The sequence below is a fragment of the Mustela erminea genome, chromosome 8 (assembly GCF_009829155.1).
Source record: "Mustela erminea isolate mMusErm1 chromosome 8, mMusErm1.Pri, whole genome shotgun sequence".
In the NCBI taxonomy this organism is placed as follows: Eukaryota; Metazoa; Chordata; class Mammalia; order Carnivora; family Mustelidae; genus Mustela; species Mustela erminea.
In genome coordinates, this window is record NC_045621.1 from 41,884,172 (window position 1) to 41,901,605 (window position 17,434).

Genomic DNA, 17,434 nt, shown 5'->3' on the forward strand with positions numbered 1-17,434 from the left:
TGTCTGTGCTTCAGTGACTCCCCAGGTCTCCCCTTAGAACTTCCTTCTCCTTCATTCCCACCATAACCTCCGCCAGATCATATGCCCCAAGATTAAAGCACTGGCAACAAAAGAAAGCTTTACCCAACCTCATACTTGAAAAAGAAGAGGAGACTATGGGTGGGCACGGGGCTTGGAAAGTTGGGTTCATACTTCTTCCCGCGGTGTGTTTCAGGCAAGCTACACATACATTGTCTTTTTTTTTTTTTAATGAGGATTTTTATGAGGATTTACTGAGAAAATGTATATGGTATCCGCAGAACTATGTTTGACAATTAATAAGGACCCAAAAAATGTTAGATGTTGTTACTGTTCTCCCTACTCAGCAGGAAATTATAAAACTCTTAAGATAGGAAGAATGAAGTTATTTGGTAGTTGGAACCATTATTTAGGAAATGGTCATTCTTCCCCTTCACATTGTGGATGGAATATACTGCCCTACTTCATTGAGATTGGGTTTGGCCAATGGAATTTCAGGGTACATGACGCTAGCAAAGGCTTTAGATGTTCTTTCCTAGACTGGCATGGCCTCTAGAGGCTTCTGATCTACCAGGGGAGAACACCCCCGATAGCCAATACCCATTCATCTGGGGAGCCAGAATGAGACATGTAGAACTGACTTGAATCTGAGACCCAGCCACACTGCAGTGAACCCTTGAGCATAAGAGTAAATGATTGCTGTTTGCTTTCTTACACAGCATTTTTTTTTAAAGAAGCAGTCTCCCCACTGAGCAAGGAGCTCAATGTAGTACTCGATCGCAGGACCCTGGGATCATGACCTGAGCCAAAGGCCGATGCCTAACTGACTGAGCCATCCACGTGTCCTTTACACAGTGTTATAGAAATAGCTGAATTTTATATATTATAAAATTATATTATTATTATAGAAATAGCTGACTGATAACACATCACGGTGATGTTATTGTGGGTCAAAGCCTGGATATAAGGGAAGACTTTCAGGTGTCAATCATATTTCCTGTCCTGCTTGGTTTCCTTGTATCTGCTTCCTTTCTAGTGCTCTGTCCCTAGGGGGAGAGAGGGTTTCCTGTCAGAAAATTCTTCACTGAATACTGGTCTGCCAGGTTCTAGGGATATAATGCAAACAAAACATTATCCTTGTCCTCTAATTCTCTAATGAGAACCACTGATAAGTTAACAAGAAATAACAACTCTGTAGGTTACAGACTATGACAGAAGAACATCAGGCTGTTATGGGACTAAACAGAAGGGACACCTGACCCAGGTAATGGGGCGAAAGAAAGCATAAAATGGGACCTAAAGAATGAATAGGCATAATGAGGCAAAGAGTGGAAGGAAGCATCTCACACCAGGACCAAAGAAACAGGACACAAGCCAACAAAATCCCATCTTTCAAGATGGTGTTCTTTTTTTTTTTTTTTTTAAGATTTTATTTATTTATTTGACAGAGAGAAATCACAAGTAGACGGAGAGGCAGGCAGAGAGAGAGAGGAGGAAGCAGGCTCCCTGCTGAGCAGAGAGCCCGATGCGGGACTCGATCCCAGGACCCTGAGATCATGACTGAGCCAAAGGCAGCGGCTTAACCCACTGAGCCACCCAGGCGCCCCTCAAGATGGTGTTCTTGCCCCAAATCCCCACTTCCCTCCCCTGGTGAGCTGGATTAAACCCAGCAAAACCTCAAGACAGCTTAATGTTTGTCTCACTCTCCCTTGGGGAACTTTTTGGAAATACCCGTGCTGGGGTCCACTTCTGGAAATTCTGAATTAGCACATCTTGGAAATGGCTCAGGCAATCTGCTTGGTAAAATCCCATCCAGCCTGCCCCTCCCTCCTTCCTTTCTTCTGACTCCTACCCTGCTCTCGTCACTCAGGATCCCCGGAGGAGGCTCTCCTTAAGTCTGTCACACCAGTCCAGCTCAAGAGGCAGAAAAAGCCGTGGGTGTGTGGGTGTTGAGCCCTCTGCTCTTCCCCTGAAACTCCCAGCAGCAACCACTGGAAATTCCTATGGTGCCGGATGCCTGTGGCCACGAGAACGATTTGTAGCTGGGGCTTTGTGGCTCTCACGCCCAACAGAGAAGCAAAGAGTCACAACAGGAGAGACCCTGGTGTGGGCTGGAGGGTGCAGGAAGATTCTAAGTGTGGAAACGATATCAGGCTGCTTCTTAGCCTTGAAACCCAGATTTTCAAAGGAATGTGGTTGAGGCAATTTACTCAAACATATCCCTGGAAAGCAGTTTAACTAGATCATTTATGACCTGACTCTACCCAGCTCCCCTCCCACATGTATGATTCCTGCTTCTCCCCACCCCCGCCATCGGGCTACACATTCCCACACAAACACACATGTGTACACACTCTCACTCACACACTCACACATGTCCTCATACGAACATGCATGTGTACACACTCTCACTCACACACTCATGCAACCCACACAAACACACATGTGTACACACACTCACTAGCACACTCACATGTGTCCCCACACAAACAGTGCTCACACTCACAGCTGTTCCCACACAAACCATGTATACGCACTCTCACTTGTACGCTCACACATGTTCCCACAGATACATATGTGCACACCCTTACTCTCATGCTCATACATGTTCCCACACAAACACACATGTGTACACACCCTCGCTCGCATTCTCACACATGTTCACACACACACACACACACACACTCACAGCTGCAGAACCTGAGGACGAAGGGAAGGGGAAGCTGTCACCGAGCTTCAGCAAGTACAGCACCAGCTCATACTTTTGTCACCACGGATCATCTAGGCGGGGTCGTGGGGACAACTGCAAGGGTCTAATCGGTGGCCCACTCGTCCAGCCTCCTCTGTGATCATCTTCACTCTACAAGAGAAAATCATTCCCCTCTCTGTTGAAAATCTCATTTCCTGTCAGGCAGTCTGACTCAAGGCAGGAGGGGAGGCTGGGAGAGGTGGTTGTTCAAGTGCCCCACCGGGCGGTGTGCAGGGTGTGTGTTATGTGTCCGGATTGAGGAGTGTGTGTGCATGTGGCGTGATGTGTATGGCATACGGCATGTGTGTGTGTGTGTAGTGTGGTGTGTGTGTTATGGTACAGTGTGTGTTGGTGTGTTGTGATGTGTGTGCTGCAGTGTAGGGGTATGTAAGTGTTGTGGTGTGGAGATGAGGGGTGCTGGCGGTATGTGTGTGGGGATGGGCTGTGTTGTGTCTGTATGCTGTGGTGTGGTATTATTGGTGTATGTGGGACAGTGTAGGTGTGTGTACAGTGTGATGTGTGTATAGGGGTGACGGTATGTGTGTGGAGTGTGTGTGTTGTGGTGTGGCATGTGTTTGTGTGTTTTGGTATGTGCGGTGTGGTGTGGTGTGTATGATATGGTGTAGGGGTGTGTGTGTGTTGCAGTGTGGCAGGGTATGGTGTGTGCAGCATGGTCTGGGTGTGTGCGACTGTGTGTATACACGTGCAGACAACACCCCAAGAAGCATCTCAATGACAGAGAAGCAAATTTCTCCCTAAAACCCTATTTCCCAGGTTTTCCAATTTTTTTAAAGATTTATTTATTTGAGAGAGAGAGAGTGAGAAAGAACATGAGAGGGGAGAAGGTCAGAGGGAGAAGCAGACTCCCCATGGAGCTGGGAGCCCAATGCAAGACTCGATCTCGGGACTCTGGGGTCATGACCTGAGTGAAGGCAGATGCTTGACAGACTGAGCCACCCAGGTGCCCGGTTTTCTGATTTTTTTTCTGAGTTTTCTTTCTGAATGTCATTTTTCCCAGGTTGGGCCTGACTTGAAGATGAATTTCTTCTCTAGAAATAGAAATTATCTATATCTAATCAATGCACTTCTGAGCATCCTTAGCAAACGCAATTTAAAAGCAGATCAAAGTGCAAAATTTTTCATCACTTTTCTAGGAACACATTAGATTTTGAAATATCAGGGACACCTGGGTGGCTCAGTCATTAAGCATCTGCCTTTGGCTCGGGTCACGATCCTGGGGTCCTGGGATCCACCCCTGCATCGGGCTCCTTGTTCAACAGGGAGCCTGCTTCTCCCTCTGCCTCTGCCTACTGTTCCCCCTGCTTGTGCGCTTTATCTCTCTCTCTGCCTCTCTCTCTGGCAAATAAATGAAATAAATAAATTAATGTAAATAAAAATAAATAAAATAAATAAATGAAATCTTTTTTAATTAAGAAATGAAAAAGAGAGAAATATCAGAATAGCTGCCTGCCCGGTAGGAAGCCCCTCTCCTTTCCTGGAGGGGAGGAATTCGGGACGTGGGCCGGCGAGGCACGCCGTGAACACGGACACTCTGCTCCTCCAGCCCTTCCCACCCGCGGGTCACACAGCCCACGCAGACTGTCCTTCTCCCAAACAAGCGTTGGTTGTCCTGTCAGGCTCATCTTCCGAGGCTCATGTTCACATTTTCCTTTGCAAAGGGAAGCCCAGAAATGGGGCGGAGAAATGAAAGTGTTTGGTGTCCTGGGGCTGTGAGGCACTTGGCCCGCTAGGCAGACACAGAGGATAGAAGGCCAGGCCCTGGGACCGTGGGGCCTCCAGCACTGTCCTCCTGAGTGTCACCTCCCACCAGCTCCCCTCTGGGCCGAGGCAGCTGGAGGCAGGGCTGACCCCGGTGTAAAGCAGAGCTGTCCCTGAGCAAAACACCCGGGGATGTGGCCCAGGATGGCTGACGACGGCCACCCCCAGAACAGCCAGCCGAGCCCCAGCGTGTTCCCCCTCCCATTCTCCTTTCCTCGCCCCACCCTCAGGCGCAGGAGGCTGGCAGGCATGGGCCCCCTGGGGGCAGGGGGCATTGGCATTTGGATTCCAGGGGGCTGGGCCAAAGGGGAGCCCAGGCAGGAGGTGGGAAGGAGGAACAGAGTGAGCCTGGGGTAGTCTCCCTGCTCCCTTGGATGAGTCAGCCTGGGCTGGCGGCCCACCTCCCCGGATGACCCAAGAGCTGAGCTCATGGAAGGGCTTCCATCCCACTCCCATCCTCTGTCCTTTGGCCCTGGGACCAATAGCAGCTCTCTGACTAGCACCTGTCCAGGGTGGTGCCCCTCCCCCTGGCACTCTCCCTCCGTCCTTCCCACACCTCTGTAAATGGCCCTTCACCAAACTCCCCTTGCCCCACCCAATCTGCCAGGACCTCCCCACCCCGCCCACCATACACTCAGGTCCTACAGACCTCCTCTCTCATTTCTCCACGTTTCAATTCCCATCCTATCGAAGCTCCAGGGAAAGCAGGCTGAGCCTGCACCCCATGAACGAGCTCCCAGCAGCCTGTGTGCCACACGGCCCAGCCTGGCCGCCACCACCCCAACACTGACATCTCCAGCCAGCTCCGCCCCGAGTTCCATCCCTTTTCTGCGCTGTCCTTGCCCCCTCAACCTTCCTCCTCCTTCAGGACCTCTCCGTTCTGCCTTCTGGAACGTTCATTCCTTTGAAAGCACACACCCCAACCTCACTACACCCTCACAGAATGCTCCTGCCCCCTCTAGGCTCCCCATTAAAGATACTGCTTTGGTGGTAACCCCACCCGGGGTGTTCCTTGTCCCCTGGAACCCCCAGATAGGGCAAGAAAGTGGGTCTCCCAGATGCCCCGCCGAGGCTTCCGGAGCAGTGCATCTCCATGCATGGACAAAAGCCACCCCCACCCCGACCTGTGCACAGCGACCCAAGTCCAAGTGCCCCCACTCAAGGTCTGCCCACACCTTCTAGCATTTTCCCTAATCTTAGTCTTGATCACCAAGCTTCAGCCTTCCTTCAACAAACTGTCACTCTTCCCTTCATCTGTTAGGAAACCCGATCAAGCTGTGTTCTCGAAGATGGTGAGTCACTGATCCTTTAAACCTCACCGAGTTCTGTGACTCAGAAACACCAGGCAGGCGGCTCCCAAGCAATGGGCATCCAGCTTGCGAAGGGCCAGGGGAGACCCTGCGTGAAGGACAGAGAAGAGAAACTCTCCGGTCCATGGGTTCTAGGCGAGAGCAGAGGGCTTGCTCCAGAACAGGAAATGAGACTTGCATTACAGTTTGGGAAACAGACTATCATTTCAATGAGCACTTTACCCATTCCAAATAGTCATTATGAGTTTGATTTCAAATAAATGCTTTTCTTTTTATTAGGGATGCTGCTGCCTTTAAGAACATCTAAAAATAAGATAAAAAGAACAATTGTTTCTAGTTTTGTTACCATGACCACAGCCTGCTTTGATTTATTGTAATATTATTGGTGAATCAATGCCTGGTCTTAGGAGAGCAAACTTGCTTCTTTAAGGGACCTCTGAGAAGGCAGCGATGTACTGTAGATGACCACAGGAGAGACAGAAATCTCCAGAGCTGGCCTGGGCTCCTGGCTACGTGGAGTCATCAGGAGACTCTGGGACAAATGAGAGCAGACACGGAGCTTCCAAGCCCATCCCATGGGGCAGCAGCTGCAGCCGGCCAGGGCCCTGGGAGAGCAGAATGGGGGTGGGGGTGGGCTGGCCTGCTCCCCAGAGAGGCACCTGCATGAGTGCCCAGCCTGGCAGGGTTTACCCTCCTCAGTTTCAGATGCTCCTGAGGGGCTTCATAGATCCAGGCCAGGTAAAGAGGTGGTCTTCTGGGCAAGGACGGTGCACCATGCAGAGCCAGGGCAGGGAGGTCCCTGGGCCAGTAAGGAAACCTGGCAGGTGGCCTGGTGCCCGCCTCTTGGCTGCACTTTGTCCTCTGTTCTCCATAGAAGCAGCAGGTCTCAGGGGCAATTGCCTTGGACCTTTCTTGTGCTTAGAAGGAAGGGCAATATTGTAACATTAACATTAACCATCACAGAGCACTTGCCACATGTCAAGTGCTGAGTTAAGGACCTTCCTGCCTCAAATCACAAGAATTCTGGGAGGCAGTGGTTGTTTTTAGGCTGCTGATGCTCAGAGAGGTTAAGTAACTCTTAGAAGATCACACAGATTGTGACACCACTGGTACACCCATCTATCTAACTGTAAAAGTCACGCTCGTAACCACAGCTCTGAGCCCCTCAGAAGACGACGTCCCCATGGGCATCAAGTGTCCTATAGGGGTTATGTAAGCACCACTCACTCGACAAATCTTTCTTTGAGTCCTGGGCTGTGCAATGCACCACGCACATGAAGACAGTGAGCTAAGAACAAGTCTTGGAGCAAAAAGACACGTGCATAAACACCTGAACAAAGGGAGTGTGTGGTAAGTGTGCAGATCAGGAAGTCACAGGTGAACTGAGAAGGTGAGCAGTGGACAGGAACAGAGGAGGCAGGGTAGACGCATGTAGAGGCAGGACTCCAGGCAGCCCAGAAAGAGGGGACACGGAGCAACAGTGAGGGTGTGCAGGGGGATCCACCAAGCTCCCAGCTCAACAGGAGGCAGCATGTACAGAGCAGAACACCCCAAAGGACTTCAAAGAAGCAACCCCCCCCTCAAGTGCCCACCAAACTGGGGAATATGAGTTTCATTTTACTGCCAAGAAAGTTTCGAGCAGAGGAAAGAACAAGATCTGAGCTATGATTTGGGGACGTCAAACAGAAGCCTTGGTGCATGCATAGGTTGGAGGGAGGCCAGAAGCGAAGCAAGGAGACCACATAAAAGAAGACACAACTACCCAGGAGAGAAGCACTGAAGATCTAAACCGCAGCCTTGGCAGGGAGGTGACAAAAAAGGGAAGAACTCCAGCACCACCGGAGCAGACTGGAGAAAATGGGAGGCTAAACAGATTTGCCAGTTCCAAAGGGCAGAGTAAATCAATGAGACTTAAGCCCAGGGAAAGAGCTACTGCGAGTAGGAGCACACACAATTTTAAACTCGGCCATATTCTCAGTATGACTCAAAAGGACTTTACATCCTTAAAATCAAAGCAGGCTATCTTGAAAGAAAGAAAAAAAAAAAAAAGAACCATCTCAAATCAAAAAGAGGCCTACATGGAGAATAAGATGACGGCATATTTTCACTTAGCAGGGATGGGAAACAGTATATTGTGAGTTGCAGAAAACAAACGGTAACCTAAAAGAACAGAGAGAGAAATGCTTCCAAAACTATAAGGGAAAAGAAAAGATGGGAACTGAGAAAGGAGAAATGCGAGAGTAATTCAATCACGTACATTCATGTAACGACCACTTTGGGGCACCTGCTGTGTACCAGACTGGGCTGGTGCTGTGAACTGTCAGGAAGCAGAAGGAAGATCCCTGCCATTGAGGGGCTCACATTCTAGGGGACAGACGGACCTTGAACAGAAGCTGCAACCACATTAGGAGACACTGAATACTATGGAACAGGGGAACACAGGGCAGGTGTGGGGACTGGCAGTTTTAGGTATCTATCAGGTGACTATCTGGGCCAAATTGAACAAAGACTGGCAGGGCTGGTTCTAGAGTGGGGTTACCGGGGAAGGAGCATCTCCGCAGAGGAACGAGTGCAGAGGACCCAAGCATGGCCAAGGAACAGCAGGCACCCAGGGAGGCTTTGACGGAAAGGGTGGGGGGGATGGGACCGATGAGGCCAGGAGGTAATGGCAAGTCTTGGAGGCCACTGTGAGAGTTTGGGCTTCTATTCTTTTTTTTTTTTTTTTTTTTTAAGATTTTATTTACTTATTTGACAGAGAAAGAGAGAGATCACAAGTAGGCAGAGTAGCAGGCAGAGAGAAGGGGAAGCAGGCTCCCCGCTGAGCAGAGAGCCTGATGCAGGCCTCCTTCCCAGGACCCTGGGATCATGACCTGAGCTGAAGGCAGAGGCTTAACCCACTGAGCCACCCAGGCACCCCTGGAAACCATCCCAGGGAAATTGCTTTTGAGCAGAGTAACCTGTTCATATTTAATTTTAAGAGGATCACTCTGTCTACTGCATTGAGAAAAGATTAGGGACCAGGGAGGAAATAGGGACCCAGGGATAGGATCAGGGAGACCAGTCCCGTGATGGAGAAAGACAGCAACAGCATAAAACAGGGCAGTAGAAGAGGGGTGCTGGGAGAGGGTCGGGTTCTGTAGAAATTCTGAAGCCAACCCAGTGCCAATACGATTCCTCATGCCTTGATGTGGGGGGCAACAAAAAGAGAGGAGGGAAGATTTCCCAGTCTTCTGGCAAGGAAGCTGAGAGTCTGAAGTTGCCATAGGCTGAGACAGGAGGAAGTTGGAGGAGTGCATCCTGAAGTCAGTTTTAAACATAAGAGGTTGGAAATGTCTGTTGGCCATTCTGGTGTCAAGTTTGAAGGCTGAAACTTGGAAGAGAGGTCAACAGTGGAGGTGTACACGTACAGTCTCCATCTAAAGACAAATGTGAGCAGACACACACCTGGCCCAGATCAAGAATGTGCATTTTGCAGCATTATGTGACTGTGTTCTCTTCATCACAGTGTAGTATATACTTACTATGCACAAACATAGTATACACAAAGAAGTCATTTGCAATCTCCCTTGAATTGGATAATTACTGCATATTTACAAAAAATAATTCTGTTCTAAGTATAATGCTTTAAATGCCACAGCATCACCTCACTGCAGGAGGGACAGCTGCAGCCCACCCACCTGAACAGCATCCTTGACTGACACTCAGAGCTGCGATGCCATGAGGAAGAGGGCCCAGTGGGTACTCAACAATGTCCGGGGAACAACTCAATGGATTTCAGTGAGCCAGCCAACCATTGAAATCAACCATCAGGCCATCAGTGATTATTAACAAAGAGAATGATGGAAACATCTGTAAGTGGGAAGGAAGAGAAGCGAGAATGGAACATTTTTATCAAATTATATCAATGACATAATCCTGCTGGATGATTTCAATCCAATGTCTCTAGTCCTCTCTGCTCACAGTGAGGATGGACGCCACGGTGAGTGGTCAGGAGGGACATCATTGCTGCTGCATGGGAAAGACTTCCAGATGAAACTTAACCAACTTCCACTCAAGCTCATTGGATGGACCAATCACTGACCACCCGCCATGTGCAAGAAACTATGGGGTGCTACAGACATGAAATAAAACATGGCTCCCTTTCTCCTCTTCCCATGCCCTACCTCTCCAACCTTGGCTTCACCTTGACGTTTCAGTAGACAGAAACCTTTTAGAAGACACCTAGACCTTTCAGAAGACAGAGAGGAGCTTCACCCAAGAAGGGTCTTGTCATGTCTGTTCTGACTAGTGAGCAAAGGGGAAAGGAGAATTATACCACCCTTCTACCCTTGGTTCTTCCTCCCCATTTCTTCCATGAAAATCCTACAAAAAGGGAGCCATTAAATTGACCTTATGGACCTTGAAACATACTTTCTCAGAGGAGGGTACCGGAACATGTCTTCCAAGAGCAGGTGAGCTATGACAGTCCAAAGCAGTGGGTCATGACTCTTCTCCCCTGGCTGAGGACATCTGGCAACATCTGGGACACTTTTGGTTATCTCCATGAGGGGAGGAGAGGTGCTAACAGGTGCATCAGGAGTCGAGGCTGGGGATGCTGCTAACCTTCCTGTCATGCACTGCACCACCCCATCACATGGAATCACACAGTCCAAAATGTCAACAGTGCCAAAAGAGAGAAACTTTGATCCAAAGAGAAGAAGCCAGATAACATGGAAAGATCAAAGCCAATGCATCAGTCTCCTGAGGAAACATGCCAACAAATGATGCATTCACCAATGGAGAAGTCGGCAGCATGACCTACTCATCTTTTATTCTTTTCTACCTCGACACTATCACGTTGGCAAAGCAGAGGTTCAATGTGAGGGGGAAAATGAGAAGCTGGCAAACCTTAGTTTTTTTTTTTAACCTCGCCACACGATTGCACAGAAATTTTATATAGACCTTCTGCGTTTTCAACATCTACATCATGTCATCTCATGCTGGAAGCAGAGATGATTCTGCCCTCTGAATGCAAACATTTCCCCAAGACTCGTACCTTGAGTGTATTGGAAGGAAGAAGGCTATGGGAGCTGGCCAATTAAGTTCTCTGAAGCATTAGTAAAAACGTAGACTCACGTAGTACGTAGAGTACTGGTTAAAGAAATTGGATGATGTTCTAATCAAATGTCAAGCTTGATTTTTTCGGAGTCTTTTATTACTTCCATAATAAATGGAAAACTAAATTCATGTAGATATAAAGTCAGAGTTGATTTTTACGTTATGATTGCCTTGTATGTTGAAAAGGTGGGACTCTGTAAAAGCTCCTGCTTCCCCAAACTATAAAGAATGTAACAAAATATTAAGAGAATCTTCAGCCATAAAAAATGCTTCTCTTTGCCCATCTTGCCACCAGTATAGCAGCTAAGCCCCATTGTCTGGACGCTAAGGGTTAGCCCCCACATCTGGTGGTTTGAGGATGTTTTTCTTAGGTTTGTAGATTGTGTTTGGTTTTTGTCTTTTGATACTGTTGACAGTAGAACATAACAGGAACAGAGGAACAAAAGCAATTATTTCCTTTGGCATCGTTGAGACGAGTACTGCGTCTCCAGTAAGCTTGATTTAGGTGACTTATTTTCCATGGCCTTGGTTTCACCAAAGGTGGGCTCTCTCTCACAAAGACCTGTAATGAGGTCCCATGAGGCATCCCCTTGAACACCACCCAGGTGCATCAAACACCAACCAAGACAGAGAGTGGAAGAGTGTTTGCTGGAGAGAGACCTCCCCCTGAGATAATGCACGCAGCACTCACAGAGACTCAGGTACAGCCGAGTCGCTGGCTGACTGACACCTTACATCAGGGATGTGTGATGTGAGTGGAGGAGAGAGCAGGGCATCGGGATGGTGAGAAGACTGGCCATGATATCTTCGTTGGTCACGGGGGACGTGGACAATCTTAGAAGACCAAAGAGCTGCTAGTGAGATTCCTAATTTTCAAATGCAGGAGACCAGTTTACTTTAATTTAATGCTTTTCTGTGGTACTGCCTTCCAGGGCTAAGAGCGTGTGGGGAAGGGAAGCGTGGAAGGGCTCATCATTCCCTACGCAAGAAGACGGGAATCCCCAAGGGAGGGAAGAGGGGGAAGAGCTATGGTGTGTCCATCCTGCAAAGACTCCATAGAAGAGGCCTCACAGGTGTATCCCGCCACACCTCCCTGCCCCCAACAACCCCAGGGAATGGGAACTGCCAGCAAATTGCGCTCCTGGGGCTCAGAGAGCTGGCCCCCTGCACAGACTGAGCAGGGATGGGAAGGGGAAGGGAACTGGCCCCAGGCCAAGGCCTTTCCAAAACCCACTCCATGTTGTGGACAACTTTCTAGACACAAGTGCCTGTCCCAGCTGGAGAGGGGATGAAAGCGTGCCTCCTGGCCTCCTCTTCCATTGATGGGATTCATCGGTGGGGCATCGCCTTCCCTGACTGGCCCTGAGAGGCCTGTGGCATGACACCCCTGGGCCACCACTGGGAGGCAAGGGTCTTGCCTGGAGTCTTGCATGCCAGAAGAAGGTGGAACCAGAAGCAGCCACCGGCAGCCCACCACGGTGGCAGTGAGGCTCTGCGGCAAGACCTGAACCCCAACCTGTCCCAGTGACGGAGTGGGCGCTCCCGCAGGTCTCCTTCTGCTGTCCTCCAGGCACAGCTCTTCTCAGCAATCGGACAGCTCTCAGGCCTGTCTCTTCCACGTCTGGATTAGGGGACGGGGAAGTAACAACAGGGTACTTTGCACACCCACACACCCACACCCACTGTGAGCACACTTGGATTTGGAAACTTCCAAGGGTGCTCTGCTCCATGTAGCTGCAGACAGCTGTTTTTGGCTACCAGCTCCTGACTTGGCTTCGGCTTCCTTCAGGCCCTAACAATGGCCACAAACTGGTTGGCTTGCAACTACAGGAGTCTCTTCTCTCCCAGCTCTGGAGGCTGGAAATCCAAAGCCAAGGTGTTGGCAGGGCCATACTCCCTTGGAAGGCTCTGGAGGGAATCCTCCTTTACCTCTCCGGCTCCTAGTGGTTATCAGCAGCCCTGGGCTGCTAGCAGCATCTCTGTGATCTCTGCCTCGGTCATCACGTGGCCTTCCTCCCTGGGACCATAACCCCCCCATGTCTCTGTGTCCAAATTGCTACCTCTTAGAGGACACCAGGCATTGGATTTGGGGTGCCCCCAAATCAGTACCACCTCATCTTAACTTGATTTTACCTACAAAGACTCTACTTTCAAATAAGGGGATGTTCCCAGGTGACCATACAGGGAGTCCGGCATGTCTTTCTGGGGGACACAAGTGTACCCCCCAACGTTTTATCATAGAAATCAAGCACCTGGTAGGCTGCCCATCTCATTCTCCTGTAAGAAAACCATCATCCATCGAGTCATTACAGGCACAGATCCCCCCACAGCCAATGCCTCCTGCTTGTCATCATGGCCTTGGTAGCTGTCATTGAATTTATCTTCACATGTCTCTGCCAGTTAAGTGTCCAAGACTCCATCTCACTCTATGCACCCCACTTCTATGGGAGCCTCTCTGGGTGAACCCACCTCCACACCCCTAGAGATGCCAGTAGACCCTTCCTGGTGTGTTTCCTCTCTATTGAATAAGGGGAACACCCTCTTGCCCTCTGAACCCTCAGGTCCCACAAGGCAAATCCATCCTAATATGTCAGCCTCTAGGAGCCTTCTGACCCACCCCTCTACACGGGGCCTCTACCGGGCTGGGCATGCATGGGTACCTAGTGGATCCGGTCGAATCTCTCCCCTCCCAGGGGTAATAGTAGAACGAGGGCTAGGACACAGGCCCTGAGGAGAGGAGCTATGAGACCACAGCTGCCACCACCTGAGGGACCAGGGGGAGCTGGGATTGTGGGTGTTTCTTACCACCTGACTCTCAACTTCAGCCAGTGCTGGGCCCTTGGCCAGAAGGTGAGGCAAAGGCAAGAACAAGAGGAGCTCCCACACTGAGCGAGGTAGGAAGGAAGGGATTCCTCCCAACCCAGTCCTCCGAAGGGGTACATTCTTGTGCAAGGAGAGAGAGGCACAGCGAGGTTTGGTAACTTGCCCGGGGTCACCAGGTGCTGGCTCCAGAGGAAGTGGCTCACCAGTTCTAGAGGCTTCTCACCCCGTTCTGCAGGATGGCCCGCATGGCCAGCTGGCCCCAGCAAACAGCAACAGAGGCAGACACCAAAGGGTGACACAGTGTTAAAGTAGAGAAATGTTTACGATTGAAAAAGTAGGGTCCAAGGTCGTCATGCTTTCTGGAAAGTGGGAGAAGGTTCTCACTGTTTCTTCTGCAACAGAAGCCCTCAGCCCAGCTTGGAAGCAAAGCTGGGGACGACCTTCCCCTGGTATTCCATATTTGTCAGGAGAGCTGGGTCGCCGGAGGCACCTTCCCTATACAGACAGAACACGAGCCGTGGGAGGTCAAGCTAAGGGCCCTTAGGCCAGGATCTTAACGCTTCCCAATCTCCTTCACTCCAGCACAAGGGATTAAACCAGACACCGTATGGAAAGCCCCTCTTGTGTTACACCAGCTCATATGCTGTGGTGGTTAAGTTTGTATGGCAACTTGGCCGGGCCTCCGGGCACGCAGATACTCAGTCAAACATGATCCTGGGTGTTTCTGGGGTTTGGGCGTGAGATTTACATTTAATCGGTGGACTTTGAGCAAAGATGACAGCCCTGCATAAACTGGGCAGGTCTCCTCCAATCCCCTGCAAGCCAGAATAGAACAGAAAGGTGGGCCTCCCGGACGTAAGAGGGAGTTCTGCACTAGACGGCCTCTGGACTTGAATGTCAATGTCTGCTCTGAGCCTCTGCCTGACGGCCCACCCCAAGGATTGTGGACTTGTCAGGCTCCATCATCACATGAGCGAATTCCTTAAAATAGATTTATAAATTTATAAATACACATCCTACTGGGTCTCTTTCTCTGGAAAACTCTAATATATGTGGTTTGAGACAACACAAACCAAGAAGGCCCTGCCATAGTGCAGGTGAGCTTAGCCGGGAACGTCTGTCCTACCACTGAGCTTTCTAGATGCAGAACCCACACTTGAACAACTGGTCTACGGTGTGCCTGCTTGGCCCATCTACTATCCTTTGACAACGTAATGTTGGTAGCCAGAAGATGGTACAACATTGGGTCTAAATAGGCAGCCATTGGGGCGCCTGGGTGGCCCAGACTGCTGGGTGTTTGACCCTTGAATTTGGCTCAGGTCATGATCCCAGAGTGGTGGGATTGAGCCCCTCATAAGACTCCAAGCTCAGAATGCGGTGTGGAGTCTCCTTTCTCCCTTGCTCCCTGCTCCTACCCCACTCATGTGTGCACTCTCTCTGTCTCTCTCTCAGGTAAATAAATAAATAAGATCTTTTATAAATAACTAAGTAAATAGGTAAGTTGTCCTGGGTTGGCCGGACCTCTGCACCTCCATTTAGGACTTTGGCGGATGTACACCGAACACGTTCACAGCTACGGAAGTCTGGGTTTCTTTCTTCCAAAGCTTGAAAGACTTGCTCTTGACATGTCTGCGTCTGACAGAGAGAACCATGTAGAGGCAAAAACACGGGTCTCAAGTGTTGACTGCTTCCTTCTGCATCCGATCCCATCTGTCCATTTCCTACACTCAACTCATCCTGGACGACGATTGCCTCCCTCCGCCATGCGTGCATTCAGTGGACCATCCTCCTCACTTCCTTCACCCACCAATGCCGGAAAGAAAAAATAAAAAGCACACAACAAACAGAGCTGCTCCGGTCAAGCTTGGGGCTGTGATGATGGACCGGCAGGAAGGATCAGACTGCCCCAAGTTGCCCTGATCCCACATAGGCGCCAACGGGATTTGTTCCAAAGCAAAAGGAAAGATTTGCATAGCAGAAGCATGACAGTGGTCCCTGCAGGTAGGTCGGCTCCCGAGTATTTGGAGCCTGTAGAACACGCAGAGACGAAAGCAGCGTCTTTCCGTCTTCTCCTCTTTGAAGGAAGTGCGACAGACATCCATCCCCAGACCTGGAATCCTCTGCTTCAGATCTTTTTGCTCTTTTTGGTTAACTGGATTTAGGAATTGTTGGTTGGTTGGTTGGTTGGTTGGCTGGTTGATTGGTTGGAGGCTTTGAGGAGCGAGGGCTATTTCTTTGGTCTGGGTTAGTTTTATTTAGCTTTGTAGGAGCATAAGGACAGAAAGTCGATACCAGAGCATTTCAAATGGAAAGGTCACGCTCCCATCTCTCCTGCTTCTGGTCCCTGCAGGTAATCAGTTTGTTTTCCTGGCCTGTGGCATGTGGCCCTCTTCTCCTATAAATGATTTTCTCCCATCTCTCAAGTTTCTCCAAGCCCTAAGCTTTAGGGCACCTGTCCTCATATGACAACGTGCATCAGAATCACTTAGAACCACACACTAAGGTGGTTTTAAATTTTCTAGAAGCCACGCTTAAAAAAAAAAAAAGGTAAAAGGAAGCAGATAAGATTGATGTTAATAATACAATTTAGTTAACTCCATGTGTCGAAATAAAAATTCAATAAAAAAATTGAATGCATTAGTTGTGATCTCTCCCTTTTCATTCATAATTTCATTAATTTGGGCTTTCTCTCTTTTCTTTTGGATTAGTGTGGCCAATGGTTTATCGATCTTATTGATTCTTTCAAAAACCCAGCTTCTAGTTTCATTGATACGTTCTACTGTATCTCTGGTTTCTACCTCATTGATCTCAGCTCTAATCTTGATTATTTCCCTTCTTATGTGTGGAGTTGGTTTTATTTGTTGTTGATTCTCCAGTTCTTTAAGGTGTAGAGACAGCATGGCGGGAGTGGGAGGTTGCGGGAACCAGGTGGTGGGTATTAAAGAGGGCATGGATTGCATGGAGCACTGGGTGTGGTGCAAAAATAATGAATACTGTTATGCTGAAAATAAATAAAAGAAAAAAAAAGTGTTCAAGAAATCCCTTTGCCAGCAGGTAGAAGCTGACCAGTGTGCACTGGGAGGAAGATACAGTTAGTTGGGGGAAGTGGGAGCATCTGCCTTCCAAAGGTGAAATGCTTTTGCAAGTTTATATGTATCATAAGTTATCAGAAATAGAATTATTGGAATTTCTTTTTCAAGTCTTCCTACAATTCAAATGAGTTTAGTTATTATTATTATTACTGCAACACTCTTTTCCCTTTTATAAGCTGAGCACATGCAATCAATTTAGATGCTAGCCTGGTTTTACAACAGCATAAGGAATCTCATGATAAAAATTATATGTTGTATCATATTAAAAAAAAAAAAAACATTGAATGTGGCCTTCCACATGCCTTCCTCACATCAGGTGGCAAGGTCGAGTGTACCTCACCAGCCGCGTATTCACCTGTCAAATGTTCACTTGCCACAGTAAGGCTAGCGGCCGCCACACAGGATGGTGCAAGCTAGGGAAGCTTATTCAACCACAGCTTACCGGTTGCCAGACATGGAGTTTCCGGTTTGGGGGCACCTGGGTCTGGGTGGGACCTGAGAACCCGAGTATCCACATTGTCACTGTTGGGAGTAGAGCTCCACTGTCCAATGTGGCAACATCCAGC